We start from the raw sequence: 14,696 nt of genomic DNA, 5'->3' as shown, positions 1-14,696 counted from the left end.
AGTACTTACAGTAAATTTACAGTAAATACACAGTACAACACTTTATTAAAAATGAATATTACATAAATATGTTTTAACATGTTTTCATCTACTTGACTGAAAAGGGCTCCAATATACTTCTATATATGTATACATATGTATTTATGTGTTGATATGTGTATATATGTGTCTGTAAAAACATAAATACACATGTACACACACACACACACATATATATATATATATATATATATATATATATATATACATGTACATATTTAGACATGTCTATAAATGTATCTCTATGTTAAAACCCTTTTGCCTGCCTTTTTTTTCTAACACCTAAGACCTCATATCTTTAAGCCCTAATAACTTTTTTTATACAATAATTTTTTTAAATAATTTTATTAGATAGTGTTTTTGTGAGTGTAAATGTACTTTTAAATGTATTTTTTATGTTTTTTGTGACACATTTACTTTCAACTAGTAATATGAGCGCTCCTTCTGACTTGCACAAACATCCGCGATAAATCCTATATCACTTTCACGTAACTGTTAGTGCTCCACTCATAAATCTGACCCTTAATGGGCAGGACTGTTATGGTAATGTAACACTATAAAGTCACCATTTTAATGCTTACATACATTCTTTGAGTAAATCTAAATATCATAAAGTAATGTGTCTTAAAATACTTGTAAAATTGTTTTCAAAGTAAACTCAGACCTGTACTGATACTTTTTTATGATTCCTTTTGATTATCCAGTAAGAAGTATAAAGGGACTTGAAACAACACTTTAATGATTCAGATAGAGCATAACATTTCAACTTTCTAATTTATTTCTTTTATAAAATGTGCTTCATTCTCTTCATACCTTTTGTTGAAGGAGCAGCAATGCACTACTGGGAACTCACTTAACACATTGGCCCCTAGTTATGAAAGTCTGGCGGACCTGAAAGTCAGGTCCGCCAGACCTCACTGAATACGGCAAGCAATACGCTTGCCGTATTCAGCATTGCACCAGCAGTTCATAAGAGCTGATGGTGCAACGCCGCCCCCTGCTGACTCGCGGCCAATCGGCCGCCAGCAGGGGGTGTCAATCAACCCGATCGGGTTGATTTCCGGCGATGTCTGTCCGCCTGCTCAGAGCAGGCGGACAGGTTATGGAGCAGCAGTCTTTGTGACCGCTGCTTCATAACTGCTGTTTCTGGCGAGCCTGCAGGCTCGCCAGAAACACAGGGCATCAAGCTCCATTCGGAGCTTGATACATATGCCTCATTGGGTGAGACAATGACAAGAGGCATATATGTGCAGCCAAGAATCAACAGTTAATTCCCAGTAGTGCATTGCTGCTCCTAAGCCCACCTAAGTATTGTTTTTAACAAAGGATATCTAGAGAATGACGCAAATTAGATAAAGAAGTAAATTGGAAAGTTGTTCTAAATTGAGTGCTCTGCCTGAATCATGAAAGTGTTATATTTGAATTAACTGTCCCTTTAAGTCAGGGTTATTGATAAATTTGACGCCTCGCTCGCCGCGACTAAGCTGATGTACTTAACTTTCAGTTGAATTGTCTGGCCAATTATTAACACGTGACATGCAAGGTGTCACGAACATCATAGTAGTCGCGGGAATAGAATTTTGCTCCTATAAAAGTTCAACTTATCTAAACAACTTTATTATTATTCAAAATTTTTTGAAGAGTGATAACAGAGCGTTATTTTTGTAATATTTATTTACAATTTGGATATGGCTTCATCTGGATCTGATAATATATAAATATTAATATAAAAATAATTATAAAGATTGACAACTATACAATACAAATTTAAAATATAGATTACTCTTTAATTACAGTCGACAAATTTGGCGCAATTTATGTACATGGAAATGAGAGACAAATTAGACGCCAGTTATGCTGTACAATGCTGATATTACTGCCTTTTATATATGTCTAGACTGGCGTCTAGATTGACTTTCCTATTGTTTTGTACCTTGCCCGCCACCTAAAAGGTGGCGAGGCAAAAATAACGAGGTGGGAGCGGAAATTGTAGCGAGCGGACAAATAGATTTTTTAGTACATTCGTTTTTGGCGAGTTGGTGGTCAAATGTGTCTAATTACAGTGAAAAATGGAGAGGTAGCGAGGTTTGGCGGATAAGTACGCTCGCAATTTTAAAGATGCGAGTTTGAACATAGTTGACGACTTTGTACATATCAGTTTGCGAGTTTTGACGCGAGATTTGTTGCGGGTAGCTCGCTGACTGCTTAGTACATGGAGCCCCTAATGTTTATGTATCAGACTATATTAATGTTAAATAAAGCTGGTTTATTGAAAAACAGAATAATGTATAAATAAGTATTCCCATACAGAGTGACTCACATGTGGTTGTAGTCTATAGTGTAGTCTTATGAGTAGCAGATACATGTAGATGTTTTTTTAAGTTTCATTAGTTGTTTAAATATTGACAAAATAAGTGTAAAGTTTTAGTGTCTATAAAACAGTGGGAGCTGCCATGTTGTAACTTAGGTTACCCATTCTGCTGTGGCCATTTAGGGACAGTTATAAATAAGTCACTAGAGTGTGTAGACAATAGCTGTGTGGAATATAACAGTGTTCTACACTTCCATTTCTAACATGAACTGAAAAGCTCACAATTTTAGAATGGAATTCCAGGAAAAGGGGACAAAATAAATAATAAAAATATATTGCAGACTTGTTTTTATATATATGATTTATCATTTTATATTACCATCTCAAAGTGTTTAATGTCCCTTTAATGTAACACTTTCTATATAGCCCAACTGAATAGAGTGAATTCAAAAGACCAAATGACAAGCACCCATGCATATACCAGGGATGAAAAATACAACTAGAGAATGGAGAGTTACTTTCTCATGGAGTGGCCAAGCATGATGGCAGCTTTTAGGTGAACCCACAGCCAACATAAAGATAAGGCCTAACAAGAAATGCAGTGAGATATCTTCTTGCTGCTTAGAACACAGAGCTGTTAGGCCTTATAGTGGGAATAACAGCTTTGTAATTGAAGTTTCTTCTTGTAATAAAGAGTGTGAAAGAAGCCTCATTGTTGGCTAGAGGAAGACCCAACATTGCTAGGAATAATAGTTGCAAGGAGGCATAAAACACTCCAGCAGGTTAGAAGTCAAGCATCCACACAAGGCAGAGAACCTGGATTGTAGCTTATTCTTGACCCAGGCTGTAAAACCCACAAAACATATCCTAATTGTTGTGAGTAGTGATAGTGAATAAAGATATGTTTATATGTGTGTACATATGTATTTATTTGTTTATATGTATACAATTTGCGCCGTTTCAGAATAACAACCTTTTTTTCAGTCATGTGACTGCTATTGAAAAGCTTTGGAAAGCAGTACACTAATTAAAATAGCCAGTAGGTGGAGCTGTCCGCGTGTTTTGCAGCAAAGTTATCCAACTTAACAGACTGAAATTGATCTGTGTACACAGAGCAGACATTAGCTATCGAGCAACAAGATTTAGCAGCCACGTCCCTATTATCTTCCTGTCCAGCTGCTTGAGGTGAGGGTGCCTAACTGCTTATTAATCACTGCAGATTGAAATGCATAGAATAGGTGCAGACCCAATATTATCTAACATGCTAACAATGCGGAGAACTGATTGCAGAAAAATGCAAGTAAAAAAAGTTTTTGTTCATTAAACTTAGTTTGATGATGATGCAGTCTGTTGTGTGATTATTTAATTAGGTGCTGTTAGCAAATGTTTTTGTTCATTAAACTTAGTTTGATGATGATACAACCTATATTATTAGGTTTATAATGCTGTTTAGCATTTAAAGTCTTCATTTCAAGGCTTTAAAGTGACAGTCTAGTATAAATTAAACTTTCATTCATTTTAATCAACTTTCCAATTTACTTTTATCTTCAATTTTGCTTTTTTCTCTTGGTATTCTTAGTTTAAACTAAACATAGGTAGGCTCATATGCTAATTTCTAAGCCTTAGAGGGCTGCCTCTTATCACATGCTTTTTAAATCTCTTTTCAACACAAAGAGACAGAAAGTACACGTGCGCCATATAGATAACACTGTGTTCAGGCACAGGGGGTTATTTAATATTTAGCACAAAACAATGCTAAATTTAAGACAAAAGATAATAAAGGGTCACAGTCATGTGATAAGGGGGCTGGAAGAAGGTTCCTAGATACAAGGTAATCACAGAGGTAAAAAAGTATATTAATATAACTGTTGGTTATGCAAAACTGGGGAATGGGTACTAAAGCGGTTATCTATCTTTTAAAACAATAACAATTCTATGGTAGACTGTCCCTTTAAAAATAATGTATTAGGTGTTACTTATGACTTATGAGAGGGGCCTGGAACCTAACTCCTTCACTTCCCATTGACTTACATTATAAACTGGGTTTCAATTTACAGCGGTTTCGATTTACAACCATTCCTCCTGTAACCTAACCCCGGCATAAACTGAGGGCTACCTTATATATATATATATATATATATACAGGTGGCCCTCGGTTTACAACGGTTCAATTTGCACCGTTTCAGAATAACAACCTTTTTTTCCGGTCATGTGACTGCTATTGAAAAGCATTGAGAAGCAGTGCATTGATTAAAAAAGCCAGTAGGTGAAGCTGTCCACTTGTGTTGCAGCAAAGATATGCAAGCCAAGCAAGCTGAAATTAATCAGTTTAACCAGACCTGAGCTATCGAGCAGATTTCAAAGGAACAAGATCTTCCTGTCTATAAATCAGTCCAGATTGGAATGCATAGAAAGAACTGTTTGCAGAAAAATGCAAGTAAAGTCTGTGTTGTGCGATTATTTTATTAGGTTTATAATGCTGTTTAGCAAATGTTTTTGTTAATTTAACTTAGTTTAATTATATATTCTGTGTTGTGTGATTATTTTATTAGGTTTATAATGCTGTTTAGCATGTAAAGTCTTCATTTCAAAGCTTTAAAAATAATGTATTAGGTGTTACTTATGACAATTTTGAGAGGGGCCTGGAACCTAATTCCCTCACTTCCCATTGACTTACATTATAAACTGGGTTTCAATTTACAACGGTTTCGATTTACAACCATTCCTTCAGGAACCTAACCCCGGCGTAAAATGAGGGCTACCTGTATGTATATGTATATATATATATATATATATATATATATATATATATATATATATATATATATATATATATATATATATATATATAAAAACACACAGAGGAAGTCTGGAACTCACTTGCAAGTACACAGCTAAGATTTAAAGCAAAAATAAAAGAGTTAGTTACTACATCTGGCCAATGGAAGTTTTTTGTATGTGCCTAGGGAAATTACATAAGGTCTGTGTATCCTTGGGTGGTTCACAGTTTGTTTGATTGAAAGCATTCATTGTTTGGCTGTATTAGGAACCAAGGATGGGAGACACCTTGACGTGGTTCCAGGGCTTGACCCATTTGGCCAGATGTGGTAACTAACTCTTCCATTTTTGCTTTTAATCTTAGCTGTGTACTTGCAAGTGAGCGCCAGGAGCCTATGTGTGTTGTGTTAATCTGTTTTCTAATTTTCCCTACGGGCTTTGCACCCAGACCTGTCTGGGGTTAACTGCCTGGGGCTCTGGGAACTGTGCAGCTGGCTGTGAGTGCTGTTGAGCCCCCAGGGCTGTGCATTTTGCATGTTCATAGGATGTGTACCCAGTCTAGTTTGAGAGTGCAGCCAACTTCCGTGTTTTGTATATATATATATATATATATATATATATATATATATATATATATATATATATATATATATATATATATATATATATAAAGAAAGAGGAAAATTTACCTAAAAAGTGTGAAAACCCCTTAATATCTTATAGACAATAATACCCAAGTGGCTGCCTGTATCTATAAAGTGAAGAAGTTAAGGACCCCACCAAAACACATACACTTAAGCACAATAAAACATTAGAACCACGAGAACAGAAGGCGCTTGCGAGGGGTATGCCAATAGAGTCCACACAAAAAAAAGGAAAAGGAATATATCTATAAATACATAAAATAAAGTACAAATACGGACTTAGCAAATGAAGTCCCAGATAAGAACGAAATGTATGTTCATATAGCTGTAGAAAAAGCTGTAGAAAATGTCACTTCAAGGAGAGGCTCCACTCTATGATCTTGCTTCGATCCTCCCAGGGCATGGTATACTCCCCTTTCCATGATATATATAGCCGAAGGGGATAAGAAAGAAAAACACAAACTAGTGCAACACTGTATGTAAAAGAAACGTATTTAATCTATATTTAATCTAAAGTTACACTCAAGGGTAAAACCTGAGGTATCAGAAGCACCCAATAAAACATATGTATATGTGCTAAAATTCTTCTCAAATCCATACAGCACAGTTGTAAAAAAAAATTAAAAACAAGTTTCACCCAGGTCAGGATCCTGAATGTCAGCGTGCTTAGAAATATCCTTACGCGTTTCGAAAGTTAAACATATAAGCATCTTCTTTGTCAGTGGATTTGTTAAAAGATGCTCAGTTCAGTATTTTAAAAAGAGGAAGCGTCCCGCCTCCCTCCTAACTCCATAACTATTGGTCCTCATCATGTCATGTGACCATGACGTAATTCGAGCGGAGTTCCTTCAGACAATTTTTCTCTCAGTTTTAAAGCACATAGCGGTCTTATTAAATCGACTTAGTCAACAAAGCCAAATTAGGTAATACACATACAAAGAGTATACATGTACCTTGTAATTACATCATATGAGCATTCATGTTATTATACAACTTATACTTCACTATCACTAACATTGTTCGATTTGCCCATTATAACCAATACTTTTGTGCTGATAGGGCTAAGTTGATAATGAATATAATTTAGCTCAATTCAGGATATATTACAGTCAAAATAGCTACTGAGCTATTTTTTAATAATAATGTATATCCTGTTTACAAGGTATATAGAGAGTATACTCATATTAAAAATAATAATGACATAAAAAAATTAATCTAATTCATAAATTACTAAAAAAAATATATATAGTGTACTGAATTATACCCCTACTATAACTAAATGTTCATACAGAAAAAATAAATAAATAGATGCATCTACACATAGCGTTGTGTTTTTACATTCCTATCTATTTATGTGTAGAAACCCCCTGCAAGTGTTTATTTATATCCTCAGATGATTTAATTTTCTACCAGAAATGCAGCTAGATCAATGTCTTTATTGAGTCCATATGGCACCTATGTGTGCAAATTATGGATCCAGTAAGTCTCCCTTCTTCTTATATTCAACTCTCTATTGTTCCCTCTTTCCTTTCTGGGTATATGCTCTCCAAAATAGTTGGCCTCAGGCCAGTTGGGTCCTTATTGTGGAACACCTGAGCAGAGAGATTGTGTGATTTCTCCCCCAATTTTATATTTGTTAGATGTTCAGCCAATCTCTTTTTGAAGGGTCTTATGGTACATCCTACATACTGTAATCCACACGAACACTCAATTAAGTAAACTACATGATCTGTTTTACAATTACAAGCAGCATTAATTTTACAGATTTTGTTTGTATTAGTTGATTTGATCTCCTTGGTAGATTTATTTTCATTGTAGTGATATGTACAGGCAACACAGTTTAATCGATTGCACTTAAAAAATGCTATTGCCATTTTTCCCAGCCAATTTTGATTGGCTTTCTTCCTTAACTAACTGGGTGCTAGAATATTTTTAAGGTTTTTATTTTTTCTAGATAGATCATTTTTGGTTCTTTCTGAATTTTTTAGTAGATCATTTTTTCTTAGGAGGTGCCAATGTTTTTTTCAGAATTAGTCTGATTTCACTAGACCCTTCATTGTATGTAGTAATGAAAGCAACCATGTCCAGTTTATCTTTCTTTGTTTTGTGTGCACAATTGTGTTTTCCTGTTCTTAATAACATATGTCTAAACATTTTTTTTGCTCGATTATGAGCTACCTCCAAATCTCCTGCATGGTATAGCCCCTCTCTAAGAATTTATCTTTTAAAAGGCCTGATTCTCTCTCAAAATCTTCCATTCTTGGGCAATTTCTCCTAACTCATTGAAATTGCCCATAGGGGATATTGCGAATCCACTGTGGATTATGGTTACTAGTGGCGTGTAAATAACCATTACTGTCAGTCTCTTTTTGTACAGCTTAGTCTGAATGTGTGTGTTCTCATGAAACAAGATAATATCTAGGAATTCTATTTCTTCCCTGCTTCTATTCTCGGTGAATGAAAGGTTAAAATCATTTGAATTCAAAGAGTTTATAAAGTCATTCAGCTCATTTTCCGGACCCTCTCAGATTAAAATAATATTGTCTATTTACCTTCTCAATTTCGTAATATATATGATGTATGGATTATTATTCCGGATCACCTCCTCCTCCCACAGACCCATGTACAGATTTGCAAAACTGGGTGCAAATTGTGTCCCCATTGCTGTACCATGTAGTTGCAGGAAAAATTTGTTCTCAAAGAAAAAATAATTATTTTCTAGAGTGAATTTAATGGCTTCTAGGAGAATTTTTTTGGGTAATTTAAGACAAATTAGTCAGATTTTTTAGCCAAAATATTACCGCTGCTGTGCCTTTGTTATGTGGAATGTTAGTGTATAAGGCACTGACATCTAGAGTCACCCAGAGAGATTCAGGGCTCCATTTAACCCCTGTAAATTTCTCTATAGTGTCTGGTGTGTCTCTTAAATAAGATTTGAGTTTAGGTACTAGTAGTTGCAGAAATATGTCAATACTAGTACTAAAGCCCGTGTACACGGGCCATTTTTTTCAGAACAGCGGTCCCACCCCTTGCTCTCTCCCCCTTTCTTTTGCTCTCTCTTCCCCCCTCTCTTTTGCTTTCTTTCCCCCCTCTCTTTTGCTTTCTCTCCCCCCTCTCCTTTGTTCTCTCTCTCCCCTCTTTTGCTCTCTCTCTCCCCTCTTTGGCTCTCTCCATCCTTTCTTTTGCTCTCTCTCCCCCCTCTTTGGCTCTCCCCCCCTTTGGCTCTCCCCCCCCTCTTTGGCTCCCCCCCCCTCTTTGGCTCTCCCCCCCCCTCTTTGGCTCTCTCCCCTCTTTTGCTCTCTCTCCTCTTTGGCTCTCTCTCTCCCCTCTTTGGCTCCCCCCCCCTTTGGCTCTCTCTCCCCCCTCTTTGGCTCTCTCTCCCCCCCTCTTTGGCTCTCTCTCCCCCCTCTTTGGCTCTCTCTCTCCCCCCTCTTTGGCTCTCCCCTCCCCTTTGGCTCCCCCCTCCCCTTTGGCTCCCCCCCTCTTTGGCTCTCCCCCCCCTCTTTTGCTCTCCCCTCCCCTCTTTGGCTCTCTCCCCCCTCTTTGGCGCTCTCCCCCCCTCTTTGGCTCTCTCCCCCCCTCTTTGGCTCTCCCCCCCCTCTTTGGCTCTGCCCCCCCCTCTTTGGCTCTCTCTCCCCCCTCTTTGTCTCTCTCCCCTCTTTTGCTCTCCTCTTTGGCTCTCTTTCCTCTTTGGCTCTCTCTCTCCCCCCTCTTCGGCTCTCCCCCCTTTAGCTCTCTCCCCCCCCTTTGGCTCTCTCCCCCCCCTCTTTGGCTCTCTCTCCCCCCTCTTTGGCTCTCTCTCCTTTTTGGCTCTTTTTCCTCTTTGGCTCTCTCTCTCCCCCCTCTTTGGCTCTCCCCCCCCTTCTCTTTGGCTCTCCCCCCTTCTCTTTGGCTCTCTTCCCCCCCTTCTCTTTGGCTCTCTCCCCCCCCCCCTTCTCTTTGGCTCTCTCTCCCCCCCCTTCTCTTTGGCTCTCTGCCCCCCCCTTCTCTTTGGCTCTCTGCCCCCCCTTCTCTTTGGCTCTCTGCCCCCCCTTCTCTTTGGCTCTCTGCCCCCCCTTCTCTTTGGCTCTCTGCCCCCCCTTCTCTTTGGCTCTCTGCCCCCCCCCTTCTCTTTGGCTCTCTGCCCCCCCTTCTCTTTGGCTCTCTGCCCCCCCCTTCTCTTTGGCTCTCTGCCCCCCCCTTCTCTTTGGCTCTCTGCCCCCCTTCTCTTTGGCTCTCTGCCCCCCCCGCCTTCTCTTTGGCTCTCTGCCCCCCCCTGCCTTCTATTTGGCTCTCTGCCCCCCCTTCTCTTTGGCTCTCTGCCCCCCCCTTCTCTTTGGCTCTCTGCCCCCCCCCTTCTCTTTGGCTCTCTGCCCCCCCCCTTCTCTTTGGCTCTCTGCCCCCCCCTTCTCTTTGGCTCTCTGCCCCCCCCCCTTCTCTTTGGCTCTCTGCCCCCCCTTCTCTTTGGCTCTCTGCCCCCCCCTTCTCTTTGGCTATCTGCCCCCCCCTTCTCTTTGGCTCTCTGCCCCCCCCTTCTCTTTGGCTCTCTGCCCCCCCCCCCTTCTCTTTGGCTCTCTGCCCCCCCCCCCTTCTCTTTGGCTCTCTGCCCCCCCTTCTCTTTGGCTCTCTGCCCCCCCTTCTCTTTGGCTCTCTGCCCCCCCTTCTCTTTGGCTCTCTGCCCCCCCCCTTCTCTTTGGCTCTCTGCCCCCCCCCCTTCTCTTTGGCTCTCTGCCCCCCCCTTCTCTTTGGCTCTCTGCCCCCCCCTTCTCTTTGGCTCTCTGCCCCCCCCTCCTGCTCCCTCTCTGGCTCTGTCTTCGCGGGACCCCGCCCGGCCACGCCCCATCGCGGCAACACCCGCGCGGCCACGACCCTCGCGACGCCCAGCCACGCCCCTCGCGATGCCCGGCCATGCCCCTCGCGACGCTCCCGTCGGCCACAAACAGCTGTGAGGTCTGGGGAGCGTGTTGCCGCTTCTCACGCAGCAGACCTCACAGCTGTTGAGTAGCTCGCGCTCCCTATCTCACAGCTGCTTGTATGCTGTGTACCTCGCGCTCCCAATCTGTCAGCTGTCAGCTATGCTGAGGTGCGTGAGAATAGAATCTAAGGCCAAGTGTTTGTCTGTACTGCGCATGACGGCTTCAGACAAACACTTGTCTTTTATAATATAGGATACTGAGACAATTTGGATGTAAGTGAATTCATTCCAGACACAATCGGTCTGCCTGGAGGTCTCTCCCTACTCTTATGAATCTTTGGGAGGTGATAAAAAATTGCTATGGTGGGAGATTCATTTTTTTAAGAAAGCTAGTTCTTCCTCATTCAGGACCATTGCATCATCTAGTAAATGTTTATATTCTCTCAAGAATTGGGTTGTCTGATCTCCTGACAAGTTTTTTATAGTTAGTCCCTTCATACAGCAAATTGTGGGCCTCCAATAGATAGTCTGTCCTATTTTGGATGACAATACTGCCCCCCTTGTCTACCTCACGAATAACTATATCTGTATCTTCCTCCAAGGATTTTATAATTGGTTTCTCTTTTTTTTTGTCAATTTGTCTTTCTTTATTTTGTATGTGCTACACATTTGATTAAAATCCTCATGTACCAGATTTGCAAATACAGTAGCAAGACTACCTTTGGAATGTACTGGAAAGTAAGTTGAAGAAGGTTTTAGGGAGGTATGATAGTTCAATGCTACCTTGCTTGTTATTCCTTCACTTTCCCTCCTCTAGTTTTCTTGTAAACCATTTGCACAATTATTACTCTCCTCTTTCTTGTCTCTGGAGATTTTCTCAAAATGTCTTTTAAAGGGGCCAACTTTTGAGTGAACTTATTTAAATCCACAAATAGTTGAAAGGAATTGGGACCCATAGTGGGAGCAAAGGACAATCCTTTTTCCAATGTTTCCAATTCTCTAGGTGATAGTGTTTTGTTGGAAAGATTAAAAACTTTTATTTTTACATCTTTGTTTCCCATGTTAGTGTTGATCTTTTTCTCTTTCTTTCTAAATTTCCTACCTCCTCTGCATTCTCTCTGTTTGGCCTTTTTTGGCCTCTTGTTCTCCACTGTGGCTCTAGTCTCAGGGTATCCAGACCTCCCTGATTTAGTCTCCTCTCTATTCTGTTCACCTTGGTTACTTCCCTGGATCTTCCTAAAAAATGATGGTTCATACCAGTGTGTTGTCCCCTTTTGCGGTCACCCTGTTGTGTTATGTGTCTCCTGGGGTATAATTTGTCTCTAAATTCATATCCTAGTGAGGTACTAAGGGATCTATTATGGTTTCTCCACCCATTATTTCTAGTTGTTTCTTGGGCATTTCCATTGAAAAACCTTCTGTCCTGTTTCTGAGTGTCTGTTCTTTGTCTATTGTCTATTCGATCCCTTACATTCTTATATGTATTTTTATTCTTATTGTTGTTCATACTATGGTCCCATTCTCTTAAACTCCAATTTCTTTTATCTTGACTGTTAGTAGAATTTTTGGATCCCTCCATATAGTTACCATGTGTATTTCTTAGTAGTTTCCTATATGGTTCATTCATAGGGGCTGAATTATCAAGCTCCGAATGGAGCTTGATGCCCCTGTTTCTGTGCAAGCCTTTAGGTTCGCCGGAAACAGAAGTTATGAAGCAGCGATCTAAAGACCGCTGCTTCATAACTTGTCCACCTGCTCTGAGGCCGCAAACAGAAATCACCCTGAACAAATACGATCGGGTTGATTAATACCCCCTGCTAGGGACCGATTGGCTGCAAATCTGCAGGGGGCAGCATTGCACAAGCAGTTCACAAGAACTGCTTGTGCAATGTGTGGGGACATAATGATAAATGCTGAAAGCGTATGCTGTCGGCATTTATCGATGTGCAGCGGACATGATACGCTACATCGTATCATGTCCGCTCGCACTATGATAAATTTACCCCATAGAGTACTCTGGTGAGTTTATACATGACCAGTTAATATTTTCTGTTTTATTACAAGCATCTGGAATATTTGCCCAGACCTCACCTGCTTCATTCATTTTAGTTTCATCCTTTTTATCAAAGAAATCTCTCATAAATGTATTACATTTTTTATTTTCCACTACACTGTCAAACCAATTCTATTTATTTTTATTTTCTCTGTCCAGTTCCTGATAATAAACATCCCCCTAAAGTTATTAAATTTGTCACTTACATCTTTAATTTCTTCTCTTAATTCTTTAACTTTTTATTTATAAATTTAATCAGAATATTAATACATTTTATTGAACATTCTCCCAGAGCAGAATCCCATTCTGTTAATAATTCCACTTCCGAATTGTCTATTATAGATGTTTTATCTAATTTTAAACCTTTCGGTATAATATTGAACTTTAAAGGGACAGTCAACACCAGAATTTTTGTTGTTTAAAAAGAAAGATAATCCCTTTATTACTCATTCCCCAGTTTTGCATAACCAACACTGTGATAGCAATACACTTTTTACCTCTGTGATTACCTTGTATCTAAGCTTCTGCAAACTGCCCCCTTATTTCAGTTCTTTTGACAGACATCTATTTTAGCCAATCAGTGCTCACTCCTGGGTAACTTCACGTGCATGAGTTCAATGTTATCTATATGAAACTCATGAACTAATGCCCTCTAGTGGTCAAAATGCATTCAGATTAGAGGCAGTCTTCAAGGTCTAAGAAATTAGCATATGAACCTCCTAGTTTTAGCTTTCAACTAAGAATACCAAGATAACAAAGCAAAATTGGTGATAAAAGTAAATTGGAAAGTTGTTTAAAATTACATTCTCTATTAAAATCATGAAAGTTTTTTTGGACTTGACTGTCCCTTTAAGTACCTCTCTAAGTTATTGCTGTCATGCCAATTCAACAGCTGTTTGCGACTCAATTTTTCCAGTTTTGCAAATAACTGTTTTGGATTAGTTAAATTCAAGTTCTCAATTACTATTGACTCTGCTTCACATACAGATAGTTTGATCTGTTTAGTGTTAGGGTTAAAGTAATCCCCATACTCGTATTCACTCATGATTAGTGTTAGTGAAAGTCAGTGATAATCCCTAGAGGTATACTAATCAGCAAGCTGGTTAGAAGGGTAATACATATAAAACAAAGAGGAAAATTGACCAGAGCTAAAAAGTGTAAAAACCCCTTAATATCGTATATACAATAGAACCCAAGTGGCTGCCTGTATATATAAAGTGAAGATGTTAAGGACCCCACCAAAACACATACACTTTAACACTATAAAACATTAGAACCAAGAGAAGAGAAGGCGCTTGCGAGGGGTATGCCAATTGAGTCCATACAAAAAAAAGGAAAGGAATATATCTATAAATACATAAAATAAAGTCCAATAAGTTGATCAAAAACGGAGTTAGCAAATGAAGTTTCAAATAAGAATGAAATGTATGTTCATATAGCTGTAGAAAAAGTCCTTGTGGGATTTCTACTTATAGACTTCGACCTCAATCCAATGAGGTAAGTACCGCACACTTCAAGGAGAGTCTCCACTCCTGCCACTCTGTGATCTTGCTTTGGTCTTCCCTGGGTATGGTATACTCCCCTTTCCACGATATATAGCCGAAGGGGATAAGAACAAATACATATATACACATATGAATACATATGTACACACATATATACTGTACATATTTGTATACATACATATATACATCTTTAGACATGTATCTGTATGTATCTCAATGCTAAAGCCTGTTGCCTTCTTTTTTTTACTAACACTTGAGATCTCATATCTTTGAGCCCTTATAACTTTTTTGTGCTATTAAATATTTTTTATTAGATGGTGTTATTATGAGTGTAACTGTACTTTGTAATGTATTCTTGATGTGTTTTGTGACACTTTTTTGTTTCGCAAATCATTTAACCAGAGCTCTGAGGTTGAGCAAGCCCAGCTGCGATAAACCCCTTTTTGCTTGCGTGTAACTGTTAGCGTTTCAC

General features: G+C 39.2%; 1 protein-coding gene across 1 annotated transcript in view; it reads left to right on the top strand.

Annotated features, from left to right (window-relative positions):
- The window catches only part of KIAA2012 (KIAA2012 ortholog), a 306,316-nt gene that overhangs the window by 27,312 nt on the left and 264,308 nt on the right, over positions 1–14,696 (top strand). The window lies entirely within an intron of this gene.

The sequence above is a fragment of the Bombina bombina genome, chromosome 1 (assembly GCF_027579735.1).
Source record: "Bombina bombina isolate aBomBom1 chromosome 1, aBomBom1.pri, whole genome shotgun sequence".
Taxonomy (NCBI): Eukaryota; Metazoa; Chordata; class Amphibia; order Anura; family Bombinatoridae; genus Bombina; species Bombina bombina.
This window is presented reverse-complemented; position numbering and strand designations above follow the sequence as displayed.